The sequence below is a fragment of the Gavialis gangeticus genome, unplaced genomic scaffold, assembly GCF_001723915.1.
Source record: "Gavialis gangeticus isolate Ggan-Ray unplaced genomic scaffold, GavGan_comp1, whole genome shotgun sequence".
Classification (NCBI taxonomy): domain Eukaryota; kingdom Metazoa; phylum Chordata; order Crocodylia; family Gavialidae; genus Gavialis; species Gavialis gangeticus.
This window is the reverse complement of record NW_017729025.1, coordinates 136,461,636-136,473,870: the sequence shown is the minus strand read 5'-3', so window position 1 is coordinate 136,473,870 and position 12,235 is coordinate 136,461,636. Positions and strand designations below refer to the sequence as shown.

The window sequence follows — 12,235 nt, the reverse complement described above, 5'->3', positions numbered from 1 at the left end:
TCCTGCCACTCTAAAGTCCATTTACCACCTTAAACTAACACTACTCGGAGATGTGTTAATTTGTGGTGCTCTCCAGTTACACTGTGGGTTTGTTCGTGCAAACAGCCAGAGACTCCAAAGACTTCTAACTAACCCCTTCACCACAAGGGGGCGCTGTGTTCCAGCCTTTAGCCAGTAGGAGGCGCTGGGTGTTCTTTTTCACCCTCCTCACTCCTCCCTCACAGCACACAGTGGAGTGGCCATAGGGTCAGATCAGGATAGGTTCACTCAGAAAAATGTATTATTATTTTAAAGTGGGGGAGGCCAATAATACCTTAATTTTCTACTCCCTGTCACCTATAGTGTATGTCCTCCCACCCATATACCCTCCTGTCCTCGCGCCCCCCGTCATGTGCTGCCACTGCAGTGGACATAGCTCCCGACAACAGATGCAGCATCACCGTAACGGTAAGTTTTTTGTAAGTAGTTTGAAACTTTGGAGTGAGTGGTTACATGACTTCCTTCAATATTGCAAACTTTCTGAACTTCATGATGTTCCATTTCAGAACCACGACAAAAAAAAGTCCAGGGGCAGGACGCTGCCTGCCAGACCCGATGCCCAGGATATGCAGCATCCCAGGTAATATTTAGGTAATATGTCCCACCAACTTTGTGTGTGTGGTGGGGGGAGTGCTGTGCTTTGGGGGGGCATTTATGGATTCATGGCATTACTGGAAAGAGTTGCAAAGAGTTTCAAAGTGTTAGCTAGGGTGCAGCCAGCATGTCTTGTAAGAAAAAAGACTAAACAAAGACCAAATAATGCCCCCCTCCAGCAGCAAGCAGGCAATCTGCAAAACTTCTCCATGCATGGACCTCCCAGGGACTTTAGCCTTTAGCAAGTTGTTAAAGACTTTAGCAAGTCTTCAGTGCATTATAATTCATTTCATATGCATGGTTACTGAGGGGGGTGAGGGGCTGGTGTTAACGCCTGCTGCCACAGCTCCAAAACAGGGTTTTTTTCCTGATTTGTTTTTTGTTTGCCGGATGTACTGTTATGGGAGGTGCATTGCAAAAATGATTTTCTTTCCAATGCTTTCTTTCCAATGCAATATTTTCTTTACAAAATCCTGCATGCAGGACCTTTGGGAGCTGGGTTTGCAGACCTCGGCGCCCCCAAATCCAGCTGCAACCCGCTCCCCCCCCCCCCGGAGTGAGTGAATCAGATTTTGTTCAGGATTGCTTTGTCCTCCCTTGCCATATCTCTCCTCTTAGCCTTCTCAAAGGACAGGGAAAAAGTGAGAGAGAAATGAGGAGCGGCACTCCCAAGGCAGCCCAGGGTAATCTGTTCAGCTACCTCTAGGTCTCTGCAGAATCAAGTGTATTCAAAGAAAGCATCAATTGTGGGAGAACTTCTTTTCATCCAAATTCAAGAAATGTGTAATACCTCCTTCTCCTACACTAGGTATTGGCATGTCCTCATCAGATGGGTCTCAGCTAAGCAGGGAGCTGCCTATCAGTCAAGGCCAGGATTTCAAGAAGCACTCTGCTCCCCATAGAGAGGCCAGAAGTGTTATGCAGCAGATGGTTATCTCCAGACATATTACTGGAGGTGTCTGGAGGGGAGGCCAACCAATCTGAGTACAGGCCCTGACCAGCTTTGTGTCCAGCCTGGGTAGCTACTGCATTCCCACCCCTGGCCAGCTGAAAGCCACTCCCCCACTCCCGGGTCCATGCCCTGAAATCAAGCAGGAATCCTACACCCCTTCCTGGTTACTGAACATGTCCCAACAGGAAGACGGCTGAGTCAAGGGGGGGTGGGGGCCAGGCATGGTCCCAAAGGGGCCCCCTCAGGTGGAGATGTATGGCCTGACTCAACTGGCTGGCTGAGTCAGGTCATGCTAATCTCCCTTACGTTGTAACTTTCAAATCTTTGCTGACCACAAAGCTTAGGGAGGGGCCCCCTCAGGTGGTGGCCCCAAGGCACGGTCCCCTAAGTTCTCAGAACCTCTGTTTTATATCCCATCCAAAAGGACAGTACCTATAACACCCAGACTGCCCCATTATCATGTTGAAATACTTGCTGAATAATGATTCAGAAGAAAAATGACTATCTACAAGCTCCAGCACTGCTAATCAGGTCTTCTAGTTTTGTACTGTTTGGGAGGGTTTTGGAAGTCTACCTCTCCCACAACTAAGTACTACTCCATCTGTGGAGAACTTCATATTTCATGTAATACACCGGGTATCAGGTGGCAGCAACAAGGGCCAGGTTCAATTTTGCTGTATCCAGTGAATTTTTACTGTGGTTTAAGCCCCCACCCAGAAATCTGTGATTACTGAATTTGGCTGGGCTGTCCCACATAAATAAAAAACCCCTCCCCACAAGCAGCATATATACAAAAGACAAATTTATCACAGAAAACAAAGGCAAGGAAAACAAAGGAAAACCCCAAATGCAATTTAAAATACTAGCAACTGCAAGGCATAGTCTATAGGTTGCACCCTGTTGGGGAGGCTTCAGCCATAGCCAGGCAGTCTAGGATTTGGGGGCTCCCCAAAGGGTAGTTCTGGGGGCCTGCACCCCTATACCTGCCCTTCAGCAATGGGCTGGAGAGGGAGCCCACACTGGGAGTCCTATGAGCTTCTCCTTGAATTTGCTGCATCATGGGGAGCTGGTGGAGACCACAGGTCCTTCCGCATCACATGGGACACAATTGCTTCTTGGGAAGCTGTAGGGCACTGATCTCTATTTCCACACAGTGACTTTGGGTGGGGGTGGACTTGTGGCTTCAGTCAACATACCTCACCCCCCCCAAATTCCTACTCCCAATCCCCAGCTCTGCTGGGGCAGAAAACTACAAGAAAATTCAAAGGGCCAGGCCAAACCTGCACTGTGGCCTGGGTCAAGCAACAAAAGGGCACCAAGCTGAGCCTGGACATCTCATTGCAGCTGTGCAACTATGCTAAGACACAACAGCTGTGAAACAATAAAAGGGGACCCAGGCCTATCTGGCTGCAGCCTGGACATCCAGTCTCAGCTACACAGTTAAGAGGAGACACAACAGCTGCAAACCAACAAAACGGGGCAAGCCTATCCTGGCCAACAACTGCCAGGACTCCATTTCTGGTCAATTAGCTCCAGGGATAAATACTGCCATGGTATTATTCCACTCCACAACTCAGAAAAAAGGAAGAAGAGAGAGAAAGGAGCTGAGTCTCAAACTTTGAGAAAGACTTTTTCCCTTTACCTTGGATTTTCCCTTCACATAGCACCAACTCACTTCTTCAGCGCAGGGCTGGAGGGTGACCACCCCACAGGGAGCAATTTCTCCAGCTCTCAATTCAGCTTTCCAGCTCTCAGCATCCCCAAGGGAAAGATCCCCAGGTTCTAGCTGAGAGGTTTCTATATACCTGGCACAATATCACCCAAGCTTTTCCAATCAGGGCTTGCCCTTCCCCCAGCCTCTCTCTCAGCCGATTAAAAAAAGAACACTGCCCAGAGGAGAGGAGACCAGATCTCAAATACAGAAAGCAAGATTATACAATACATGCTGTACAAATTGGACACAAACAAAAAAACCCATAATCATGTTTAAATTAAAACAAAATATTTAACAACATGAAAACTAGAACACACTTTGCAGTAAAAAAGTGGCCGGTACATTTTGTGCAGGTTATACAGATATCCAGCTGATCAGCATTCAGGATATTGGTGTGGCAGCGCAAAAAATGGATCTCCACTGGTTTCATCATACGTGACAAAGAGAGAATAAAGTGCACACTCTTAATGATGCTGAGAAATACCTTGGCATTACACAGGAATGGATAATATTCTTGGGCTTGGCTTGGGAGACAGGTTTCAAGAGAAACCCCAGACCATGGATGGGCAATTATTTTGGCTGGAGGGCCACTTAATGAGTTTTGGTGAGCAGTCAAGGAGTACACACATTAAATCTTTTAGAAGACATCATTTTAACAAATTGTGTACTAAAAAAAATCTACTCCACCATATTTTAATTTTATTTCAAAGAATATTTTTGTCCTGGTTTACGTTTGAGTAGCATATATAAAGATGATTGCATAATAGCACAAAATAAAGTCTTACTCTTGTATATTCTGTTTGTGGGGGGATAAGGGAGGTGTGCACATGTGTGGGAGGTTGCCCATGCACTAGGTCCCAGGAGCCAGCCAGGAGTGGGAGAGATGGAGGTGGGGAGCAGGGGGCACATACAACTAGCTCACTGGGGTGCACAATGCAGGTGGGGTTTATTCCCCCTATCCAGCCTGTGGCTGCTCCCACAGCACTCTGCATGGGGCCAAGCCCCTCCTGTTCCCACCCTCGGCAGCCTGCACTGCGCTTCCACCTATTCCCACTGGCTCCGGCTCCAGCCGGTGCGCAGAGCTTCCCAGCAGGGCTGCTCCCCATGCAGCTGCAGCCATCTGGGTATTGGTCGGCTACCCCCATCTCCAGCAGGTCCTATTCTGGTCCCTGCTGCTCTGCTCCAGGTGGGGGAAAGTTGCAGCAGGGCAGCTCCTGCCCCCGTGTGCAGAGATCCTGCTCAAGCTCCTAGCTTCTTTCCAGACATTCAGCCAGCCACAGGTGGCTGCTCATCCTGCCAGGCAGGCAGAGTGGGTGGAAAGTGGCCAGGAGCTGGAGCCCCACACACTGGGGCAGAAGCCACCTGGCTACAGCTTCCCCCCACCTGGAGTGGTACAGCAGGGGCAGAAAGAGGATGAGGAGCAGCTGGAGGTGGGGGAGCCAAACAGCATCTGGGCAGCTGCAGCCAGACCAGGAACAGTCCCACTGGGAAACTGCATGCTGGCTGGGGCTGGGGCTGGGGCTGAGGCTGGGGCTGGGGCTGAGGCTGGGGCTGAGGCTGAGGCTGGGCCAGGACCAGCAGGAATGGGCAGGAGCACGATGCGGGCTGAGCTCCATGTGGAGCACTGCAGGGACAGCTGCAGGGCATATCCAGTCAATTGGCAGGTGCCCACCTGCAGGCCAGATCCAATCAGTTAGTGGGCCGGATCCAGTCTGCAAGCCATATTTGGCCTACCCCTGCCCCAGACCCTGTGCTCCTGGGTATGGTGTGCTTTACAAAATGTACCAGCTGCTTCTTGAAAGAGATGCTTTCTTACAAAAAGAATCTCCTGTCATCCAGTCCAAAAAATTCAACCTGAAGTCCATTTAGTTTGGAAAGTGGAGCTTTTCACTGGCTTCTAATTAGGTTCTCATCTCATTCAGAAGAGGAGCTTGAGCTGAGCTTCTCTTCACATCTGTTTCACAGAGTGGCAGCACTTAGGGTGTAAAGGTAAGTAATCACATGGCAAGAAGAAAGGGAGGGGAAAAAACCCCCACCTCATCTGTATAACCCCTGGTTAGGGGCAGTCATGGCAAGGTGGCAGAAAACAAGGTATGGGACAATGAAGGCAAGAATCCACAAGAAAAAAAGCAGGGCGGGGAGGGAGATGGCAAGAAAAGAAAAACAGATTTTAAAATGTATGTGTGCAAATTCATTGTCTCATGGGTATTTATAACGGTTTAGAACTGAAATATAGTTTATGAACAAAAATATTCTCATGGTTGAAACTACTGTAAATTGCATTGCTTTTACCCCCTTTATATATAGTACTTAAAAACAATTATGACCTACAAGTAAATGCTTTTACTTGAAACATTACATTTTTATGCCAAGCATTATATCTTCATCATGTGCCTGAACATTTGTAAAATAGATTACAAAAAAGGCAAAACTAAAATATATTTGCCCATGTAAAGAATTCAAGTATGCATGCCTCTTCCTAGAGATTACCTGCTCTTGATAATGGTACACGGAGATCTTTCCCATACTAATGCAAACAAACATTCACAGAGAAGTCAACAGGGATCAAACATCACAGCAGGGAAGCAGGCACCCAGAGGAAGCACAAGAGGAGATCTGAAAGTTTTACAACACATGTTTGCTTGCTTTAAATATGAAAAATAATTCAGGAGACTAGGAGTTTAAAAATGCATCTTCTTAACTGAGAACTTAGTTATGCTAAAGAAATAAGCTTTGAAATGGATTACTTCAAATTAGTTTTGCCACTAAAAGGAAAACAGACTGAGGCAACTCAGTGGGAGAAAAATAGGATTTTTCCGGGTAGAGAGAAACTCTGCAGTGATCACTCAATCTAATAAAGTAGCAGATTTAGTTTTGGGGAATTATGTTCAACAATTATAATTATGGAGCTGTATCTGTGATTAATACTGTGTTGTGGCTACAATAGCAATGCATTTTTAAACTACTGTATAATTCCTGGGCATACTTTGATGATTTTTCTGGCAACTGGTTTGTCTATTTTATAAATCAGCAGGGGATTTGACAAGATGAGAAAAAAAAAGGTTTCCTCCTCAGATTTATATATGCTCAGTTATAGTCATTGTTAGTGCTGTTCTGAACAACTTGTTCATTGATTTGTAGTATATACTCCTTAGAACCTTTTTAATCTTTTTGTGTGCCCTGCATGCACCTCTTACTTAAAAAAAAAAAAAAAGAAAGAAAGAAAAACCTGAAGAACTTTAGTTTCAAATATGCTTTATAGAAAAAAAAAATCAAAAAAATTCTGTCCTTTTTCATATTTTCATAAATTTAAAATGACTCTGTCCTTTATTTCCTACCTCAGGCAGGTAAAGCAAATGCCAAACACTTACATCATAGATTAACTGCAAAAAATTAGTTGGGAAAGTGACCCGTGTTCTGGATAAGCCACAAATGCTCAAACTTTTCTGCTTCACTCTCCATCAGTGAAGACACCTCATTCTTCTGTTACATCAACCACCTGCCCTAGAGAAGGGTATATTATGGCATAGAATATTACCACAGCACGTCACCAACTAGATTCCTTTTCCTATCAATTATTCAACTCTTAACCATGCCAAGGAAGGGGAAAAAAGAGATACACAGTTGTTCCCCACTTGCTAAAAGTTGGAAAAGGAATATCCTCTCTCCCCATGCTTCTGTCCATACCAATAGGCTGCACTGGGTGCTGTCAAGGTACATGTCATCAGCAGATAGCACTTTCATTCCCCTCTGTCTGTCAAAGAAGGGTAATGCTTGTCAGCCCTAGATCTGTGCTTTTCTTCCCAGCGGCACTGCTTGAGTGGTGGCCAAACACCACTGGATGAAATAGGAGTGGGAGCTGCCCAAGGCTTCAAAAGGAGACTGCTTTAAGTCTTTCACTTTCCAGGATGGCAAGTGCAGGGAGTGCTATGAGGGTGTGTATTCATCCCCTGAAGGAGTGTCTTGCCTCTAGTAAAAGTACGGTGGCTGGAACCTGGGAGTTTAAGATTGAGAGTTTCTAAGAGGTCCAACTAGGTCTTTTATTAAGGGATTATGTATGATGTAACAGCCATGGATGACTGGTGCCTGCTGAGTCTGGGGGGGGCACCTGCAGAAGCCGCCAGCAGCGGTGGGAACGGGTCTAGCAAGCACTCACAGAAGCTGCCACCAGCATCAGCAGTGGGGACAGAGCTGGCAAGCACCCACAGAAGCCACCAGCAGCATCAGCAGTGAGGACGGAGCTGGTAAACACCCACAGAAGCCACCGGTGGTGTCAGTAGTGCAGGATGGCCCAGTTTGGGGGGGGGGGTACATGCCCCCACTACCAGTTGCCTGTGGTAACAGCCTCTACAGCAGACATGTAAATGGTTAGGTAGGTAGGTTAAGAATGGTTAAGGATTAGAACTAGCCTTATAGCAACTCTTTCTTCTTAAAGGCAAAATATCAAAATAAAAAGGTGACTTAGAATAGGTAGTCACTCAGCCCCGTCCAGATCTGCAGGATTTGACTGTGTGATCCACACAATCGAGCTTCCTGCCATGGTACATGGGCATGGAATGAATAGTGGTTCTGGGATCACTCATCAGATGCTCACCCCATACTAGCAATAAAGTGTGATGGTATCATATGCCCCCTCAGCTGGGAGTCCCATCAGCTGATGGGACTCCCTGCCACAGGAATGCATGGTGCATCCCCATGCCTGGGAATCCCATCAGCTGCAGACTCGGGGGCACATGGTGAGCTCCCACAGCTATGACCACTCCCACCCCCCCATCAGCTGACCTGGGCTCCCAGCTGCAGGGATGCATCTAGCCACACACTCACTTGATGGTGTCACAGGAACCAGCCACAAAATTATTGCACTTTTTTGTGGAATAACTGTGTGGTTTATTTCTCCTTTTATCATGCCATTAATAGATTGAACATGTGGCTGGGTCACAGCTTAACTGGTTAACGATGTCTTAAGTGTAGCATGTGGCAGGGGCCTCAGATTCAAACTTCTTTAGGTCTCTTGGCAGTGAGATACAGACCCCAGTAGACAGGAGTTTAGGGAGCTGGTCAAAAGTAAATCAGTCCAATCATAGCATGTTCTGAAGAGCATCCAACATGGCCGCAGAAAGCCACCAGACAATTATCAGCTCTTACTAGACTGTTACTCTTCTAATCAGTGTACAAGCAAAGCTAACAGACCTTTAAATTGCATCTACTTAGAGACACCTTTTTTTAATAGGTACTTTTACAAATGGGAGTGAAAAAATAAAACTTTACAGATTTGACACATTATAGCTGAACCATTAGATCTCTCTTCCCCTTCCTGTAATGGCAAGTAAATGTTACGCAATTATAATGCTAATGTGACACGTCACATGATGACGCAAAAAGAGAGGCTATTCCCACTGCAGTCTCAGCAGCTCTCATGTACAATGTTACCTCCTCTTCTGTACATGATGCTCAGGGTTTAGCAGGATCTTCAGGAATTCCACAGGCTCTACTCCCTTTTCCATCATTTGCTGTCCTGCATCCCCTAACTACTGGTATTTTGTTCCTTCACATATGCTTCAATAGACAAAGAAAGGACCTGGCTGTAGTCCCACCCTCAATATCAGTCAGGCAGAAAATGATCATTGAAACCCTGACATCCAATCTCTCTCTTTTTATTTATTTATTTTATTTAATGTCAAAGCATAGTTAGCCTTCTCAGTGTACCCAGTGCCATAGGGCCATTGCTGAATTTGGACTCAGTCATAAACAGCACCACTCTTTCTAGAAGCACCCCCCAAACTAGTGAGGCTGCCCCCTCATTTGCCTCACTTGCAATCCAAATGTGACGAATACATTTGAGAAACAGCTTAATAGAAGTTATCAAGGGACATGAATCAGACTTTATAACAGAGGCATGTACCAATTTAAGGTAGAGTCCGATTCCCAGAACGACATTATCTGTGTAGTGTTAATTCTTTATTATTCAAAAGATTGCTAACTGTTCATATCTGCACAAATGTGTTCATGCTTCATTCATTCCAAGTCAATAATAATGGATTCTTACTATTGATTATACATGAGCCTTTTTGTCCCATCATAATGAAATTTTAATGTTGATGGTCCCCAAACTATTATTTCAACCTAATAACAGAGAGACTTGACAATTACCTCGCTCTGTGAATTGCAGATAGAACTAATAAGGTCATCCTTAATAACTTTTTGTTTACCTGACATTTGGTAATTTTACAGTTATTATGTATTATTTTAAAGTCAGAGGAGTGTTTTGCAAAGAAATGTTGTCTCCCTGTGGAATAAAATATGATTCTGCCAAGAGGAAGCCTTTCTTATTTTCTGCTCTCTGACCCACAGAGTGGTGCTTGTTTCTATTATGAGAACCCCTCAGCTTACAGGAGAGAGAAATAAGTCTGGGCAATTACAACTCAAAAAGATAATGACTGAAATAGGAGAGACATCTTTAAATCTTCAAAAGCTATTTAAAAAAAGAAACTTAATTTAAGAATCAATAAGGGTAGGACAGGTGGAGAAGTGATATTAACTTCATTCAATGAGCTAAACAAATATTTTTTATATTCGCTATAAATTTAGTATCAGTGTGGGGCTGTTGTATGAAGTGTTATTTCTTTTTAGCTGTCACTGGCAAAATGCCTTGTCAGCCCCAGAATAATAACCTTTTTTGGCACTTGCAGTTCCTGCTGCCTGTAGCTGAATATGCACTAGGTGGATATTAAAGACTCTAAAAACAGAGAAGATTTTTAGATTCCAAGAGCACCTGGCACCCTATTTTAAATGTTAGCAGGTGTTCCTCTTCTCCCAAATGCATCTGCTCAGGAATATTAAGACGCTGTTACCACTGTTTTATTCCACTATCTAAAGATCTCCCTGAGAAGAAAAAAAAAATGCAGTCCTCACTCAGACCAAACACCTACTGAAGCTAAGGAAATGTTGTAGGATGGGGCTTTTTAGTTTTTAAACCTTTTGTGGAGAATTTTATAAACAACATTCGTTGCAACTCCTAAAAAGTAATGTGCCACGACATTATTGCTGGCATCATCAAAGTAAAAATGCAACCTTTGAAATCTCTTCAATGTATTTTTATCACTACCTCCAGTTGTTTAATTAATGGAGTCAGACCTTCGGGGAACACTGGAGGGGCAACCGAGCCTGTCTCTGAAAGGACAGAGTCTCTGAAGTCAGTCAGTTAAGGAGAACTGACTGGCTCTGAAAAATCAGATTTCCTCATGCAGAAGATAAGGGGCCATAATTTGTGGTCTTAGGATGTGTGTGGCAGGGGGAAGAGAAAGGGTACAGCTAGATAAGATGGAAAGCTGGAATGGAAGAAGACTCCTAGGCTGTGTCCAGACATGCAGGGGCATGTGTTTGCAGTGGCACAAATTGCCACAGCACACACCCCTGCACGTGCACTTCATTGCATGACAAATTGTCCCACAATGGGCAAACTGTCCTTACCCAGCTCCTCCCCACGCTTGAGCCAGGGAGAGCTGGAGGCTGCTACTGGGGACAACACCCATGCTGGCCCCAGCAGTCTTACCTGGAGTAGCAGGAGCACAAGTCAGGCAGCATGGAGGCCTGGCTGGAAGCCAGAGTGCTGCTCTGGATGGCCTGGCCACCCATGTGTGCCAGCACACTCTTCTTGCGAGTTCATGGGGTTTTAGGGGCCGGGGAAATTACTACTGGGAAATCCTGAAAGCAATTTTTGGCCCTGCACTGCGAATTTGCAGTGCAGGGCACATTTTAACATTTGCCATGTGTGGCTTGTGGTGCCACAAACTGCACACCCCTGCATGTTTGGATGCGGCCCGTGAGTCTTCATTGCTAACTCCTATGGATCCAAGTATTTCTTCTAGGGAAGCAGGAGGAGTTAAAAATAGCCACTGAAGCCAGCAGTAGGGCCCCAGTTCAATAAATGCTTAAGGATCAGGGCCATCTCAGGGGGGGAGTCAAATCAGGGCAAGCACCCCGGGCCCCACACTTTGGGGGCCCCGCAGAGCTGGGCAGAGAGGCTGCACCTAAAGTTAACCCACCCGCCCAGCGGCTTGGACGGCTCTTTGCCTGTTCGGGCCAGAAGTTCCAGCCACTACCCATCCCATCATGTCTAGCGTTCTGGGGCTTTCACTCCCTGGTGTAAGTGTGCCATGGGATGGGAGGTAGGCATGCAGACTGCTTTGCTCCAAGCCCTGCAACCTGCTGGGATAGTATCTGTTAAGGATGAAAATATCCTAAATCTGATAAGTAGTTCCTAGTCATCAGTACACTCAAACAAGTGAACTACTTACGTTCTTAATCAACAGGTATTTGTTTTAAGGACCTTGTAAAGCCAGGGGTCATCCCAGAACTGGGGATCCCAACTCCATTCCCAGTGACTTTAAGTTAATTTTTAGCAAAATAATGCTATGATAACACAACACAATTGGCACACACAGGCCTATAAATTTTCATAGTTTCATAGTTGGTAGGGTCAGAAGGGACCTGAGCAGATCATAAAGTCTGACCCCCTGCCGTGGCAGGAAAGGGTCAAATGCCTCCAGCCAGGTGTTCATCTAGCTTTCCTTTAAAGACCCCCAAGGTAGGAGCCAGCACCACCTGTCTTGGAAGTTGGTTCCAGATCCTAGCCGCCCTGACCGTGAAGTAGCACCTCCTAATGTCTAGCCTGAATCTACCCTCCGCTAGCTTGTGTCCGTTGTTTCTAGTCACTCCTGGGAGTGCTCGGGGGAAGAGGGACTCCCCCAGTGCCTGCTGGTCCCACCTGACTAGTTTGTAAATAGCCACTAGATCCCCGCCTCAGTCTTCTCTTGTGAAGGCTGAACAGGTTCAGGTCCCTTACCCTCTCCTCGTAGGGCCTGCCCTGCTGCCCCCTGATCATGCAAGTGACCCCCCTCTGGACCCTCTCCATGTTGTCCACATCCCTCCTGAAG

At 46.0% G+C, this 12,235-nt stretch overlaps 1 long non-coding RNA gene across 1 annotated transcript in view; it reads left to right on the top strand.

The window, feature by feature from the left end:
* Positions 1–389: 389 nt before the first annotated feature.
* Positions 390–12,235, top strand: part of LOC109299498 — a 27,304-nt gene continuing 15,458 nt past the window's right edge. The window contains exons 1-3 of the long non-coding RNA XR_002097895.1: positions 390–630; positions 2,303–2,308; positions 10,961–10,968. This is a non-coding gene — a long non-coding RNA (uncharacterized LOC109299498). The remainder of the gene's footprint in view (positions 631–2,302; positions 2,309–10,960; positions 10,969–12,235) is intronic.